Source organism: Myotis yumanensis, unplaced genomic scaffold (assembly GCF_028538775.1).
Source record: "Myotis yumanensis isolate MYYU_CA2020_CCGP unplaced genomic scaffold, mMyoYum1.0.hap1 SCAF_9, whole genome shotgun sequence".
NCBI lineage: Eukaryota > Metazoa > Chordata > Mammalia > Chiroptera > Vespertilionidae > Myotis > Myotis yumanensis.
In genome coordinates this window covers 78,878,678-78,893,965 of record NW_027223760.1, presented here as the reverse complement: position 1 = coordinate 78,893,965, position 15,288 = coordinate 78,878,678, and the positions used below count along the sequence as shown (strand labels likewise).

At 42.8% G+C, this 15,288-nt stretch overlaps 1 protein-coding gene across 2 annotated transcripts in view; it reads right to left on the bottom strand.

Annotated features, from left to right (window-relative positions):
• The window catches only part of NPSR1 (neuropeptide S receptor 1), a 62,846-nt gene that overhangs the window by 36,203 nt on the left and 11,355 nt on the right, over positions 1-15,288 (bottom strand). The window lies entirely within an intron of this gene.

The window sequence follows — 15,288 nt, the reverse complement described above, 5'->3', positions numbered from 1 at the left end:
TCTAGCAGAGAGGGGAAAACAATCAGGGTGGAAGAGATTTTCTGGACGAATGAACTGGAGTCGTGAAGTGATGTCTAAAGCAGGAGCAGATGGGCTAGTCTTGGGTGCACGGAGAATTTACCCACATTCCCAGGTGGGAAGACAGCAGCTATGGAGGGTGATGTTGGAGGAAGGGTATGGGCTGCAGGAGAACAAGGAGGAAGTGTCCTGCCGCTGCTTCAGTTTTCTGAGTGGAGCAGGAAGCAAAGTCATTTGGTGGGAGGGGAGATGGGAGAGAAGGTGCTGGAAGTTAGAGGAGAGAGAAGGTAAGGGATCGTTTAGGAGACTGAGAGATGTAGCTAGTATGAGATACAGCTTTCTTATCATATGAAAAAGTGCAAATATTTTATTAAATCCCACTGCAGTCTTAGTAGATACATGACATTTTTATTTGGAGAATTCAGGGAACCATAGGGGAATGGGCATACGGTTGGGGCAGGATTAATGGCTCGTGTGAGTTCTGAGTTACTAAACTAAGGAGAGTCCTCACCGTGTGGTTTGTTTTTCCAGCATGCTTTACCTAGAGATGGCAAAGGAATGGAAAAGGAGATTTTGCCACGGCTGTGGTTTTGCTGATAAAGAGAGGCAGGGGAGAGGGAATTGAGGAGGTAAGAAAGATTAATTAGAAGTGGCTATGGCATTTACATTTTTATTTAGCTGGAGTCCATTGTGCACATATACCTTTCTATCTGGCTTTTCATTTCCTTTATGATATTGTTTTCTATATTATTACAAGTTTATTATTAACATTATTTTTAATGGTACATTATATGCTTTGAGGGGATGTAGCATATGTCATTGAACTGTTCAGTCAATGTGGGCTGTTTAAATTGTTTACAATTTTCTGCTGTTATAAATAGCCCTGTGATGAAAATCTTTGCAAAAAAGCTTTACCAGCAGTTTTAGATGACGTCCTCAGGGTAGATTATAAAAATCTTAACTACTATTTCAAAGAAATGAACATTTTTAAAGCTCTGTCTGTGCTTTCGGAAATCAGCTCATTAAGCAGCACTTTTCACAGCCCATTCTGTTTTCTCTGGATCCTAGGTTGAGAGCTGTCACTTTTTCAGCTCTTATGTCCCATAAACATTCACTTTATATTTTAGAGAAAGAATGAAAGCTGGCGTGGGGTTTGCAGGGAACATATTTGTTCATTCATTCACTTATTCATTTATCAAAGTCAGCAAAACAGAGGTGAGGAACAGGGCTCTGGATAAGAAGAGGAATGGCCCTGCCATGAACGGCATCAGTTGGCCTTCTTTTTAGATTTTACTTCCTGGGTGGTCTTTTCTCTGCAACCCCCAGAGCCTCCCCATGAAGCAGGGCCATCTCTGCCTCCACAAGTGGCTGTACAAGGAGACTGGGAAGGGACCACCACTCCATGGATCACTGCTGGTGTGCACACAGCCATGGTGAGTCTCAGGGGAATGGACAATTGAAGACCCACTGAAGTTTTACTGGTCACCTGTTGTTTCTGCTTCTCCCACATATACTTCTTCTCGACAGTATCTCAATTATCCTTCTCTAACCAGGTCCTAATCTACCCCCACCTAGAGTGAACTCATGACCCAGGCCTTGACAATCAGAATTGTCTCCCCCATGGCCATAGTGACTGCTTACTAGCTCTAAGGACAATGGAAGCCTAGTGCTGCTGGGGTCCCTGTGGAGAGATCATGCCATCTCAGAGAAAAATACAACCACTAAACGGCAGAGAGCGGCCTGAGAGAAGCAAATGAGGCCAACAGGAGATGACAGAGAGCACACTGCCGGTGGACATGAGTTTTCAAGAAGATGTACTGCCCTAGCCGGTTTGGCTCACTGGATAGAGCATCGGCCTGGGGACTAAATGTCAGGACCTCTGGTGTGAGTACCAGAAGAGTTCTAAAGCGACCCTGGGGTTCTGCTATGAATAGACAGAACAGTCCAAAAGCTACCCTGGTGCCCGAGCAGTCCTCTTCTTGTCGCCACCACTTCCTTCCCGGCCACTGAGAAACCTGCCTATTCCTTAGTGGATAAGAAAGGTGAGCAGCAGGAGGATACACTCCTGCCCTGTCTCAAGGTGACAGACTGGAGAAGTGAGTTCCTTTCACTGACCCTTGCTTTGCAAATTTCACCAAAAACTAACCAGGGAGGTAAACTGAACCCTGTTACAGGACAAACTTTTAGAGTCTGTTGTGGATTCTGGAAAGTGAGAATTCAAGGTGTCGCTTGTTTTGTTAGGACACTACCCTGCCCCATGCCGTCCTCTTTCTGCATGTTCTCCTCTTCTGCCTACAACCACTTCCTCCTTTGCCCACATGGAAAACCTCTGCTGGGACTTCACGATCCATCTGTGCCGTGGTACCTCACTCCCTGCCCCATTGATGGTAGCAGCTCTTGAAAAGTGTTACCATACATGATATTGGGGTGTCCCTTTTTGGCCTTAGGGTCTTAATTAGTAACTTTTTAGTCTTACAAATATTTTCTCTCTTTAGAATACGAGTGATTTCGGGAATGGTTATGAAAATTGTATCTGCCCTCACCTTGCGGCAGGCCAGGGGGCAGTCGACTGTTCTGAGATCTCTGTTCTTTGTGCTGAAGAGGTTTTGGCGGTCCCTTCCCCACCCTTCCCTTCCCTTTATCACTCCTTTCTGAAGTGGAGTTTACATGGCTCATCCATTTGGGTGGCTTGGTACCACGTGTTGTCAATACTGTCAGATGGCTCTCATCTGACCCCATGGACAACAGACAGTTGGGGATCAGTGTTTAGTCACTTCTGTCCCCTAAAATGAGGGCTTTGCTGCATACTGCATATAGCACTCTCTGATTTGTGCTTTGCATATAATCTAATAATGATGATAATTACTTTCATTTATTGATTGCCTTCTGTAATCCAGACACTATGCTAAGTAAGCACGTTGCATCTACACATCATCTCATTACTTTTTATATATTATCATCCCCACTTAGTAAATGGAAAATCGAGACTTAGTTAATTGACTTGTCATAGTCCCCTCATTGGTGAGACCTAGAGCTGGGGTTTGAGCCCAAACCCCATGACCCCATGTTCATAGCTGCCATGTGCTCTCGGGTCCCGAATCCTCCACTCCAGAGTCTAAACCATTGTCCCAAACCACCTGAGTGAGAATAACGTTGAGGGGGTGGTTAAAAACATCCAGCGTTCTGGGTCCCCCTTTCTGAACACACCTTATCCCACAAGCGTTTTACACTTTATCAGAAGAAAGAAACCTCCCAGGTCTGGGAGGAGAGAACAGAGGCGGGGAAATGTGGTTGCGTGGGCTTCATGGTAGAGCTGAATGAGTTATAGCCAATTGTAAACAGAGGCTGCAAATGGTAGGGGAGAAGCTTGTATAATAGCCTTTGTTCTGTAGTGTTTCCAGTCTTATTTTTCTGAATCTGTTTCTGTGGTAACATAGCTCTGCTTGTTTAGAGATTTTACTTTATGCTCGCTATACCATTTTCCCAGCTCTGGAAAAGAAAGTCCACATTCATTATATTTTTTGGATAAACCAGCTAGTAATTCAGATTGGAAAACTGTGAGGGCAAAGGTCAATGTGAAAGTATAATGGCTCTTTCTGGATAAGAGCATATTCTTTAAAATAAAAGCCTGACTCCTCAGTGTGGGAAGTAGATGGGTTTTTGTTCAACCAAATGGATAACTTCTCTCTCTGACATCTGGGGAAATTGGATTACTTTCTTAGTGGGATGTAAAGATAAAATGAGATATGTTCATAACAGGGTCTGGCAAACTAACAAATGTTCATATTATTTTATCGTTATTATTCCTATAAATTATCACTGGTGAGAAATGTTGAGTAGATCAAGTGAAACGGAAGTCTTTTGATAAAGAAATTCAATGAAGATTTGAAATGGAAATCCCAATGACTATTCCTACTTCAAACTTCTGCTAAAAGTAGGTCGTCATAGGCCACCTCATTCTGTGCCTTTGAGAAACGTTTGCCCCTTCGTCCTTCATATACAAGGATGCTGTGATCAAATCCTCAGGGAGAACCTGTCAGTGTGATGAATCTCCACGTTCGGACAGGAGCTCAACCTGCTAGATAGTGGTTTGGAGCAGGTCCTTGGGGCAGGGACACTCGTTCCCAATGAAGGTCACAGAGATTACGGCTGGGCCATGGGACACTGCTCTGCTGTTGTAAGTCATTGGAATCAAATGGTAATTTCCTAGAAACAGTCACTGTGCCATGCTTGGCTGCTCCGGGATTCCAGGAGTTCTCCACTGGGGAGTTAACGAGGCACTCAGCGGAGAATACCCCTCTGCAAGGCTGCCTTGGGCCGTGTTGTCTGGGGACTGACAGCTATGGCCAGGATGGATGGATCGCTCTGACTAACATGCTCAGAGCTCCCAGAGGGAATGGTAATTGCCTCTCCCTCTGAAAATGATGATTTAAATGTGGTGAGCGTGCTTGCAGTTTGGCTGGGAAAAGCCACCGTGAGACAGGCCAAGTAACACACCTGGTTGAAACAGCCTTCCCCTCTCTCCACCTGGCTGGCTCTTCCTTATGGTTTACAGCTCAGTAATTAGCTGCAGCCTCACTCCCTCACCTCCAGCCTCATCAGTTCCTGTCTTTGGACTCACTCGTCGGCCCACTTGCACCCATCCACAGCCACCGTCTGCCACCACCCTTCACCTGATTTGCTTCAATTACCATGTCTCTCCTGACCCTGCAGTCCTGTCTCTACCCTTGAAAATCGAATTATGGTCACAGCGTTGTTTACATTTCTTCCATGTAACTTGCAGAAAATCTAGGAAATCCAGAGGAGCCAAAAACAAACCAACATACAAAACAGAAAATAACAAACATGCCAAATCTTGCCATCCAGATATAACAACTATTAACATTAAACTGTAGAAATGTCCAGACTTTATTGTCTATTTACATGCATATATATTTTCCCCAAAGTAGAATTGTACTGTAAATACTGGTTTTAACTTCACTGTTTTTTAATGGCAAAATATCATAAATATTACCCTACAAATGGATTTTATCTACACTCTTCTATTGTATTGCATTATAGGTATAAATTATTGTTTATATAACCAATGCCACCACTCCTATTCTTATTTTAACTTTTTCAATTTTATAACCAACATTGTAAATTATATCCTTATTTAAAAACCACTATACTCATCCTTAAATAATCTGTTGGGAAATTTTTCTACTAATAGTATTGTTAAGAGTATGCACATTTACATCTATCCTTTTTCTAGTACAATATTTGATGTTTATATTTCTAGTTTACAACCACATGTGCCAATTACATATGCTGGTCTGTATTTTAATTATTTTAGGACTTCTATACAATTACTTCTTCCATCTTAGGCCTTTAATTCTGCTTGAGCTTGTAGAACACATGTAAATATATATTTAAACTTTCACCATCAATGCCATGGTTTTTAAACCCCGGCCTATCTGCATAGGCCATTTTGTTACCTTCATGCACAGAAGGCCCCTTGGCAGCCTGTGGAATCCTGGGCCACGAACGATCCCCTTAAGACTACAGGTGACTTCTCACAATGTTCCCATACTTGGTTTTGCAAAGAAACCTCAAGTCGCTGCGGGTATTGTGAGTAAACAATTTTGTTTTGCCTAAAACTTTGGGACTTTTCCTTTAACCTCTATAACGGCAGGGCCTGGCACATCAAATAAATATGAGTAAATAAAAAGGCTTCGCTAAGAAGTGACTAGAGGGTGGGGGAGGTGGGGCTGAAGCATCTTTTCAATGATTTTGCCTAAAAACAAAGACTTGGAATCTAATCTGGGCGCGGCATAGACGGGCTCCTTGGCGGCTCAGTGTAACTCCATCTGCCTTACAGGGAGTGTTAATTCCTCCCTGGTTCTGACTGTCTGTCAGGGGTGGTTTTCAATAGTAACAGGAGTTGCCATTTCCCCCCATATTTTTAAAGTGAGAACACGGGGCAGGTGGCACTGAGGGCTGCGAGCCAGGCACAGGCTCGAACTGGAAGTCCAGCGAGATTTGTTGCATAAGAGACGGAAACGATCTGTGATTGAGGAACATTTGGTGGCAGCAGGCTGAGGATACGTGTTTAATCCTCATTAAAGAATCAGGCATGAAACAGACATTTATTAGGTCATAATACTGTTTCCCATAACATTTCCGAAATGTCTTCTCTGCACATAGAGACCGGATGTCACCCTTATCCAGGGACAGCGTGTTATCGGTTTTTCTTCGGGCGGATCTTTTCTGGGTCACCTGCTGCTTCAAGGGCTCTGAACAACCTAACACACTAACCATGTGATTCCATTCTCCTAACTCTGTCCTGACAGAGAAACCGCTTTGCCGAGAATTCTGGCAGCATCGATGCAGGGGTGGGGGTTTGCATACGGGGGCCATTTCCTCCCCCGCCCCAGCCCTCTGTAACCAGCCACTCATTGCATAGACCTCCCCATGCAATGCAGTTCTTAGGCTCACACACTCCTGGCAGTTACCACATGCCTTGGGCTCTGGATAAACTTCCAGAACACACTCCATCCTCCACCTCTCTGACCCCTGTGACCCTGGTGCCTTCTTGACAAGCCAACAGGGCTGGGAAAGCTTGGTCTTTGAGGTCAAGCAAACCTAGGTTCAAATATGGGCATTGCTTTGTGTCTCCCGGTACTCTCTCTGGGCAGAGGACTCATCGATTGCATTTATTCCTGTCCTCCTACCCATCCAGCCCTGACCCCACTCTGCTTCATGACTGGGTCTTGGATGGGGAGCCCCATGCACCCCCACTTGGTCAGCCTTTGCGTTCACATCCCAGTTCTGCTAAGTGGGTGCCTAACTTCCCTCTGAGTTCATCTTCCAGGGACCTATGATCGTTGGGAACTCTGAGGGAGTCCTGTGGGCACTCCAATGCCTGGATGTCCTTCTAGGGAACAGCTCTGTGGTTGCTTCTGAAGGGCACCATCAGCTTGTCATGCTCTGAACCCGTGTTTCCATTCATACTGGGATTTCTACAACCACAGCCAAGTACTGGCAGGTGGCCCCAGTCCAGCAGTGTGGTCACTAGTCTCCAAAGATACCCTCCCCATCCATGAGCCATGTTTCATGTTGTTATGTTTCATGGGTGGTCTCCTCCTCTTGAATCCCGGCTGGGCTCTAACTCATACTTGACCAATGGAAAGGGGCAGAAGTGATGCTGCGTAATTTCTAACCCTGGGCCATGGAACCCTGGAAGCTTCTGCCTCATGCTCTTGAATCCCAGCTGCCACCCTCCCAGGAAGCCCTGGGAAGACCCACGTGAAGAGGAACTGAGGAACCTTAGTCCTTGCTAAGCTCCCAGCAGTCACCAGCGTCAACACGCCAGCCATGCCACTCAGGCCATTCCCTGCTGAGTCCCCGACATCATGGTACAAAGAGGAGCTGCCTCCTTGTACACTGTTTGATTTCCAGATCCTCAGAAACATGAGGGGAAATCGACCAATGTTTTAAGTCCCTAGCATCTGGGACTGTTACATAGCAATCAATGACCAGAAGAGGGAGACTTGTTTATGTGAATAATGTTCCTCCGAGTTGTCCATGGATGCGGGGACTGGCACGTGTGCGCAGTGAGTTTGCGATCCTATTTCTTGGGGTTCCTCTATGTAGAGGGACTTGGGACAAGGCCTGGGGCAGATGGCTGGCTTCTAGCCAGTGGGGAGATTTTCAATTTTCCAGTCATGGACTGTGCAGCCCCCCAGTTCCAGCTGTTTTCCCGAGAGCAGTTCCCTGCTCTAGTCCTGATGCATGGACCTCCCCACAGATATATGAAAACACAGCCCCTAAATGTTGCCCCACTATGTTCTGCGCCCACAGCCTGCCTAAGTGTTTGCTCTTTATTTCTGGCAGCTGGAGGTTCAGCTTTCTCCCTTTGAGCTAAGCTGTTCATTATTATTGTTTTATTTTTATTTAAAATATTTTTATTGATTTCAGAGAGGAAGGGATAAGGAGAGAGAGATAGAAACATCAATGATGAGAGAGCATCATTGATCGGCTACCTCCTGCATACTCCCTTACTGGGGACCAAGCTGCAACCTGGGCATGTGCCCTGACCGGGAATAGAACCATGACCTCCTGGTTCATAGGTCAACACTCAACCCCTGAGCCACACCAGCCGGGCAATTATTGTTTTAAATTTGTCTTTTTCTTCTAGAAATTATAATGTGGAGTGCAGGTGAGGGTGACATGCAAAGAGGGTTGGGGGATTCCGGAGGTTGCTCCACTGCACTTTTTAACTTAAATTCCCCACTTTCTTTCTAGACTGTTTTTGGGTATTTGACCCCCTACATCACAAGACTGTGCTAGCAAAACCATGAACATGCTCACTCCATGAAAAGATGCAAATTCAGGCAGATAAATGAAATCCTGTTGTAGATTACTAAATTCACAGTTGAGTCCCATTGTTCTACCAGAATGGATCTGCATGTTGGCATGCTGTTGCTATGGGGACTGGCAATGGTAACTACTGATGAGGCGGGACCTTCACACCCTTTGCTTCTCTCTGATAACCTCCGAAAGGCTGTGTCCTTTGGATCAGACCCTCTCAGCATCCACCTCCACCTCAGCCTACAGCTAATGGGGCCAGACTGCTCACATGGCTCACCCAGACAACGTAGAGGGATTTTTTTTCCCCTCTTGGATTTTAACAAAACTGGCAGATGGGAATTCAAGCTGTAACATTCAGCAAGAGAATTAATATACTGAAATGTGACCTTTGACAGATACTAAAATGAGTCTAAGGCTATCGGGACAAATGCACGGAGGAAAAATAATTATGGAAGGAAGGAAATTGGAAACAGAATGAAGATAATTATGTAAGTCTTCTGAGAAATGAATAAATACTCTCTCATAAGTAATTAAGTCTCCTCATATCCACACACTGTATTTGGCTTAGGCATTCAAACACATCTGTGTGAATTGTGCCTCAGCTCCAAGACTTCAGTGATGACCCAGTGCCCTAGTTTATTACACTCCAACTCCTGGTTCTGGGAGGCTTCTATAGCCTGGCCTCAACCTACCCCTAGAGCACTGGTTCTTAAGCTTGGGTGGACTTCCGAATCCCTGGGACATTTACAAGTTCTGGCCAGCTTCTCACATACACAAAATAGATAGAGGGTTATGATCAGCATGTGTGTTAATTTTCTATGGACTATGGTACCTACCACCAGCTTCAATGATGGATTTGAGTTCTGAAAAGATCACTTTGGCTACAGTGTAAAGAAAGGACATAAAATCGAAGCAACAGCTATAAAAAATATGGCAAGGAATGTAAGTGGAAAAGTATACTGGGGGAATTGGAGAGTTTCAGACAGGTACCTGTGGTCTCAGACACTTAATTAATATTTTTGAAATATATACATTCCTCTTGGCATTCTGTTTCCTAGGCCCATCTTTTTTTTTGGAAATCCACCCATCATTGAAGATCCATCTTTTTTTTTAGAATGGCCTGAGTTCTCTATGAGAATATAGTCTAGAATAGCCTTTCTGACTTCTCTATGAGAATATAATCTAGAATGGCCTAAGTTCTCTATGAGAATATAATCTAGAATGGCCTTTCTGAGTTATCTATGAGGATATAAATTAGGATGGCCTTTTGGACTTCTCTAGAGAATATAATTTCACCTTCTTTGAAACTCTCTTAGCTCTTGCCTTGATGAATTTTTTTTTTCCTGACATTTTCCTCTGTCTTATGTCAGTTCAATGAATAACTTTGACTTCTCTCTGCTACAGGGAAGTCCCCAGGTGAAAGATTATTTTCTACTGCGACTCTTCCCTGCTGGGCCTAGAAGAGGGCCTTGTGTGCAGTAGACCCCAAATGAATGTTTCCCCATTGAATCTGTTCACAGACCAAGGAGAGCTTCTCAGTGACCCATTATCAGGCCAAATAGAAAGTTCCTTGTCTTATTGGGTGGAGGTTCTGACTGTTCTCGGCCATTGAGACTTTGGTATAGGAAGCACGAAGGGCCGTTGAGTCATGACCAGTGGAATCTAGAAACAGCTAATTCACTAACAGAGGATTTCTTTCCCACTTCCTTGGCTCTCTCTCCTCTCCTGGAAGGGAGGACATTGTATAATTAGTCCAGGATCTTGAGGAGAGGGCCAAAAGGACTAGGAGTAGTCCTTCGCCCACAAACCTATTGCACTTGTCAGAAAGTGGCCTTTCTAGGTCCTCCAAGTAGCAAGGGTTTTGAATACAGGGAATTAGAGACTTAGGACAGCTCAGGGAAGAGGGTGGGGAGAGGGTGCAGGGCATGATCCAGAGAGAGAGCCTCCCACACCTTCATTTTAGAGATAAGAAAACAAAGGCTTAGTGAAAAGGTAAGTGCCTTTCCCCGGTCACACTGTTACTAATGGAGGATCAAGGCAGAGAACAAAATGAAATCCAATTTCTCTCCAAAAGGAAAAGCTTTCCTGGGAGACTAGTTCATTCCTTTCTGTTAAGTTATTCCGACAGTGATGGGACAATACCGTTTTTTCCTGCTGGAGAACAATGGGTTTCCTTTCTGAACACATACATCTCTCCTTGGAGCTGGGGACAATGACGGCAGTGTGCAGCCACCGTGATGATATAAATGAAAGGCGTGTGCATGAACTCAGGCGTTAGCCAATTAAACAATGTTTGGTGGAAAGAATGAGTCATGTGGTAGAGGATTTTATAGCATTAAGTAAGTAGAAGAGAGCACACAAAAATCAGAAAAAGAATATACACCCCACATGCTCAAATTTTAACAAGTATGTTTTCTGTTCTTTTTACATTTTATGGAATAAAAAGTGAAAGATGAGATAATAAGACATTAGACAGTTGTGAAAAGACATACTGAGAAACTGACAGAATGAAAAAGGTGCTAGATAATATAAAGAATGAATGTTTTGAAATGATTACAGGAAAAGCAACTTTGAAGATATTTTAGAAATAATAAGAGCAGGGTTAATATGGCTGATAATAATGGAACTAAAATAAAATAAACGATTAGGAAAAGCTTAAATAATTCTTACAAGTATCGAGCAATAAGACCAAGATATTCAAATAATGACAGAGAAACACCAGCATTACTGATGTGCGAATAGTTAGTGCCCCTGAATACAAGATCAGAACAAATGGAAGATAATAAATATTCAGACACAAATAAAATGAGCTAAGAAATCACTTTAATCTGCAGATTAAAAGAGCTCACTTGGCAAATAGCAGAACCAATAGAACAGACCAGTAAATAGATACAACCAGGTAACAGTATAAATCCTCAAAGAAAAAAAAAATCAAGAAACAAAAGACAAAACTTGATAGCCTATAAAGAAAGAAATCCCAGGCTGACTTTAGACCTCCCCTTTGTAACATAAAATTCCAGAGCCACGGCAGCAACATCAATGGAGGTTTGAGTTGTGAGTTCAATAAACCTATGCACATATAACCAACCAATATGTGACAAGAGATCAAAGAATACTCAATGGATAAAGACTATTTGGTATATTCAGTAAATGGTGCTGGGAAAACTGGATATTCACATGCAAAAGAAGGAAACTGGACCCCTATCTTACACCGCACTAAAAATTAACTCAAAATAGATTAAAGACAAAGGTAAGACCTGAAACTATAAGACTCCTAGGAGAATACATAGGGGAAAATCTCCTTGACATTGGTTTTGGCAAAACTTTTATGGATATGACACCCAAAGCACAAATAACAAAAACGAAAGCCAACAAGTGAGACTGCATCAAACTACAAAGCTTCTGCAGAGCCAAAGAAATGACCAACAAAATGAAGAGGCAACTATGAAATAGAAGAAAATATTTACAAACCACCTATTTGATAAGGAATCGATATCCAAAAAATATTAAAAAACCACACAACTCAATAGCCAAAAATAAATAACCCATTTAAACTGTCCTAGAACCCGAATAGGCATTTTTCCAAGAAGATATTCAAATGGCCAATAGGTACATGAAAAGGTGGTCAACATCACTAACACCAGGAAATGCACATCAAAACCATAATGAGATATCATTTCACATATGACAGAATGACTATTAACAAAAAGATGAGAGGAAACAATGTTAGGAAGGAAGCCTTATACATTGTTGGTGGGATTGTAAATTGGTGCAGCCACTATGGAAAAATAGCATGGAAGTTCCTCAAAAGATTGAAAATAGAACTACCATATGATCCAACAATTTCACATTTTGGTATATATCTGAAGAAAATGAAATCTCCATTTTCAGGAGAAATCTGCACCCCCATGTCCGGCAGCATTATATACAGTAGCCAAGACATGAAAACAACCTACGTGGCCATCGACAGATGAATGGATAAAGACTAGTTGGTATATATGTACAGTGGAATATTACTCAGTCATAAAAAAAGACTCTCCCAGTTATGACAACACAGATAAATCTTGAGTGCAATATATCAAGTAAAATCAGAGGAAGACAAATATTGTGTGATTTCAACTTGTATATGAAATGTTAAAAACAAAACACCTCCGAACTCATAGAAACACAGAATAGATTAGTGGTTGCCAGAGGTGGGGGTTAGGGAAAATGGATGAAGCTGGTCAAAGGGTACAGACTTCTATTTATAAGATCAATAAGTTATAAAGTATAACACAGTGACTACAGTAAACAATACTATGTTGTATATTTAAAAGTTGCTCAGAGAGTTTTAAAAAGTTCTTAACACACGTAAATTACAACTGTGTGAGGGGATGGATACTAACTAAAATTGTTATGGTAATCATTTTTCAATATAATACATAGTGCTTTGGACACCTTAAGCCTACACATGTTCTGTCAGCTTTATCTCCAGGAAGGTAAAAAAAATAGAAAAATGAAAAACTGAATGAGCAAAATTAAAATAAATAAAAGGATTAAGTATGCAATTCAAAAACTCAAGGAAAGAGTGAAATCAGCAGAGAAAAGCCGTATTGAACTCCACACAGGGCCTTGGACACCCGGACGCTCCGGCCTCACCTCCCTGGCTGAGCCTCTCCACTCTGTTTTCGCATCATTAACAGGAGGGCTGAGGGTGAAGAATTCCTAAGTTCATTAGTCAATTCATCTCCAGAAAGTGCTCCAAGGCAAAGCTGATTTCTTTTACTAATAGGAGAAGATTGGCCCTTTCAGAAGAAGGAAGTTGTCTGGATGTGTGCCCAAAAATATGTATCCTGTCTTTCAATGCTCAGTGGGAGTTACTCTCATTAGCTCCCCTTCTTTATTGCATTTGGGTAAAACAGAGAAGCCGTCTTGAAGATGATAAATGACTAATAAATTTTAATCGGCTCTTTAGCTCATACATACAAACAGTCATTAAATTCATCCAGAAAACTGTTAGAATCAAAAGTGCTAAAGTTGCAGAAATAACCAAGATCTTCTGGTTTCCTTCTATTCTTAAGAGTAATCCTACAACTAAAATCCCTAATGGATGTAGAGAATCAGTTATGGGGTGTGTGTGTGTGTGTGTGTGTGTGTGTGTGTGTGTATGTGTGTTTTGAATGGGTCAGAAATGTGAAGAGGAACTGAGTTAAAACAGGTGCAAAATTGAAACACTCCTCCACTCAAATGTTCTGGTAGGTGATGTGGTCTTTGTTTTCACAAGCACGTGAGCACCGCTATAATCACTGTGAGACAAAAAAAAGACAAATTAGGTTTGGACTCTTCTCTGGTGCCCTGGCAGCCATGGGAGAGGATGCTCCTTTTAAAATGAGCAACTTGTACTTGAGTATGTGTGCAAGTATCACTCATGGATAAGCAGAGAGAATCCCTGCCTGAAGCAACTGGCTAGGATTCCATAGGTTTTAAAACAAGACCCAGTGTGGAGCTCTGTTGGTGGCTTCTAGAGCATTTGTCATGACGGTTTCCACCATCTGTTAGTCCTGGGGGACCTGAAAGGACATGGGCCAATTTGAAAGTCACAAAAGTGTCTTTCTTTGATGCAGCAAGTCCACTTCTATAAACTTTCCTAAATAAAAAATAATGCTCGCAAGATTTAACTATGAGAGAATATTCATTGTAGATTTGTGTATAATAGACGATTTTATTTTGGAAAAGTATAAACGGCCAACAATATAAAGTATAACACAGTGACTATAGTAACAACACTATATTGTATATTTGAAAGTTACTCAGAGAGAAGTTTATTTTGGAAATTGTTTTGGGAAAAGATAAATAGCCAACAATAATTTACCCACATAAAGAGGCAATCACCTAGGGGCTACTCCGTGTACGGGGAGTGGGTAGGTGCCAGCCTTCCGAGATAAGGGGCCAGGGGAAGAGAGCCCAGCTCTCTGGAGGGAGCACCCTCAGAGCTGGGCGATGGGTGGTCAGATAGACACGCTTCGTCTAAACGTCTTTCTCAGTGGGAGTATGAAGGACACACTGCCAGAGGCTGCTACTTACCTCTGCTCCCTCATTCTTCCCTAGGACTGTATTCTGACCAATGGGCTCAGGTCAAAAACAAACAAACAAGCATGCAGGCGAACAAACAGCTTTTCCTTCTGTTAGCGATGACAAGTGAAATGCAAGCAAACATGAATGGGTTGGAGTCCCAGGAATGCCAGCTCAGAGGAGGACAGGTAGCTGGTATGGGCCTCTTTTATTCTTCCTCCCCTCTTCCTTCCCTGGAGTTTGGCTGGAATTTGGGCCTGATGGCCAGAGTTCCAGCAGCCGCCTTGACCCAAGAGCCGTCTTTACCAAGAGCTGAACTTGAGGCATGACGCGTTCGCACGTCAGCTGCACTGGCCTGTCCCCAAACCCACATTTAAATGTCCGGATCCGGTTATTATCTTAGGACCTTCTACCGCACCCAGCAGTGGTGTTGCATGTCCCTTACATTTCAAAGGCAATGCCCTCGGACTTACGTCTGCAAAGTACTTGAGATTTCACATGAGTTATTAAATAGAGATAATTCTGGTCCATTTTCTGGGCTCTCTTCTTTAAGTTCATGATATGGTATGATATGATATTACCACCTTAGTGAACTGTGGAGGCTGCTGTGTGTAGAGGAAGTGCAACCCTCTAGAATCCTTTGGTGGCACTGATATTGGCATTTTCCACTTCGTTGTATAGTGAGTTATTTTTAGAGTGGAATCTTATGGATATTTCAATGTGTTAAATTTGCTGGAAGAAATATTCAAATATGGGTTTTATATTCCCATAGCAATTACTCCCAAATTGGCCAATGCCTTTGGATAGAGAGCCTACCATTTCTATTGGCAAAATAACTGAAAGGAAGAAGCCTTAGGAACTTTGCAC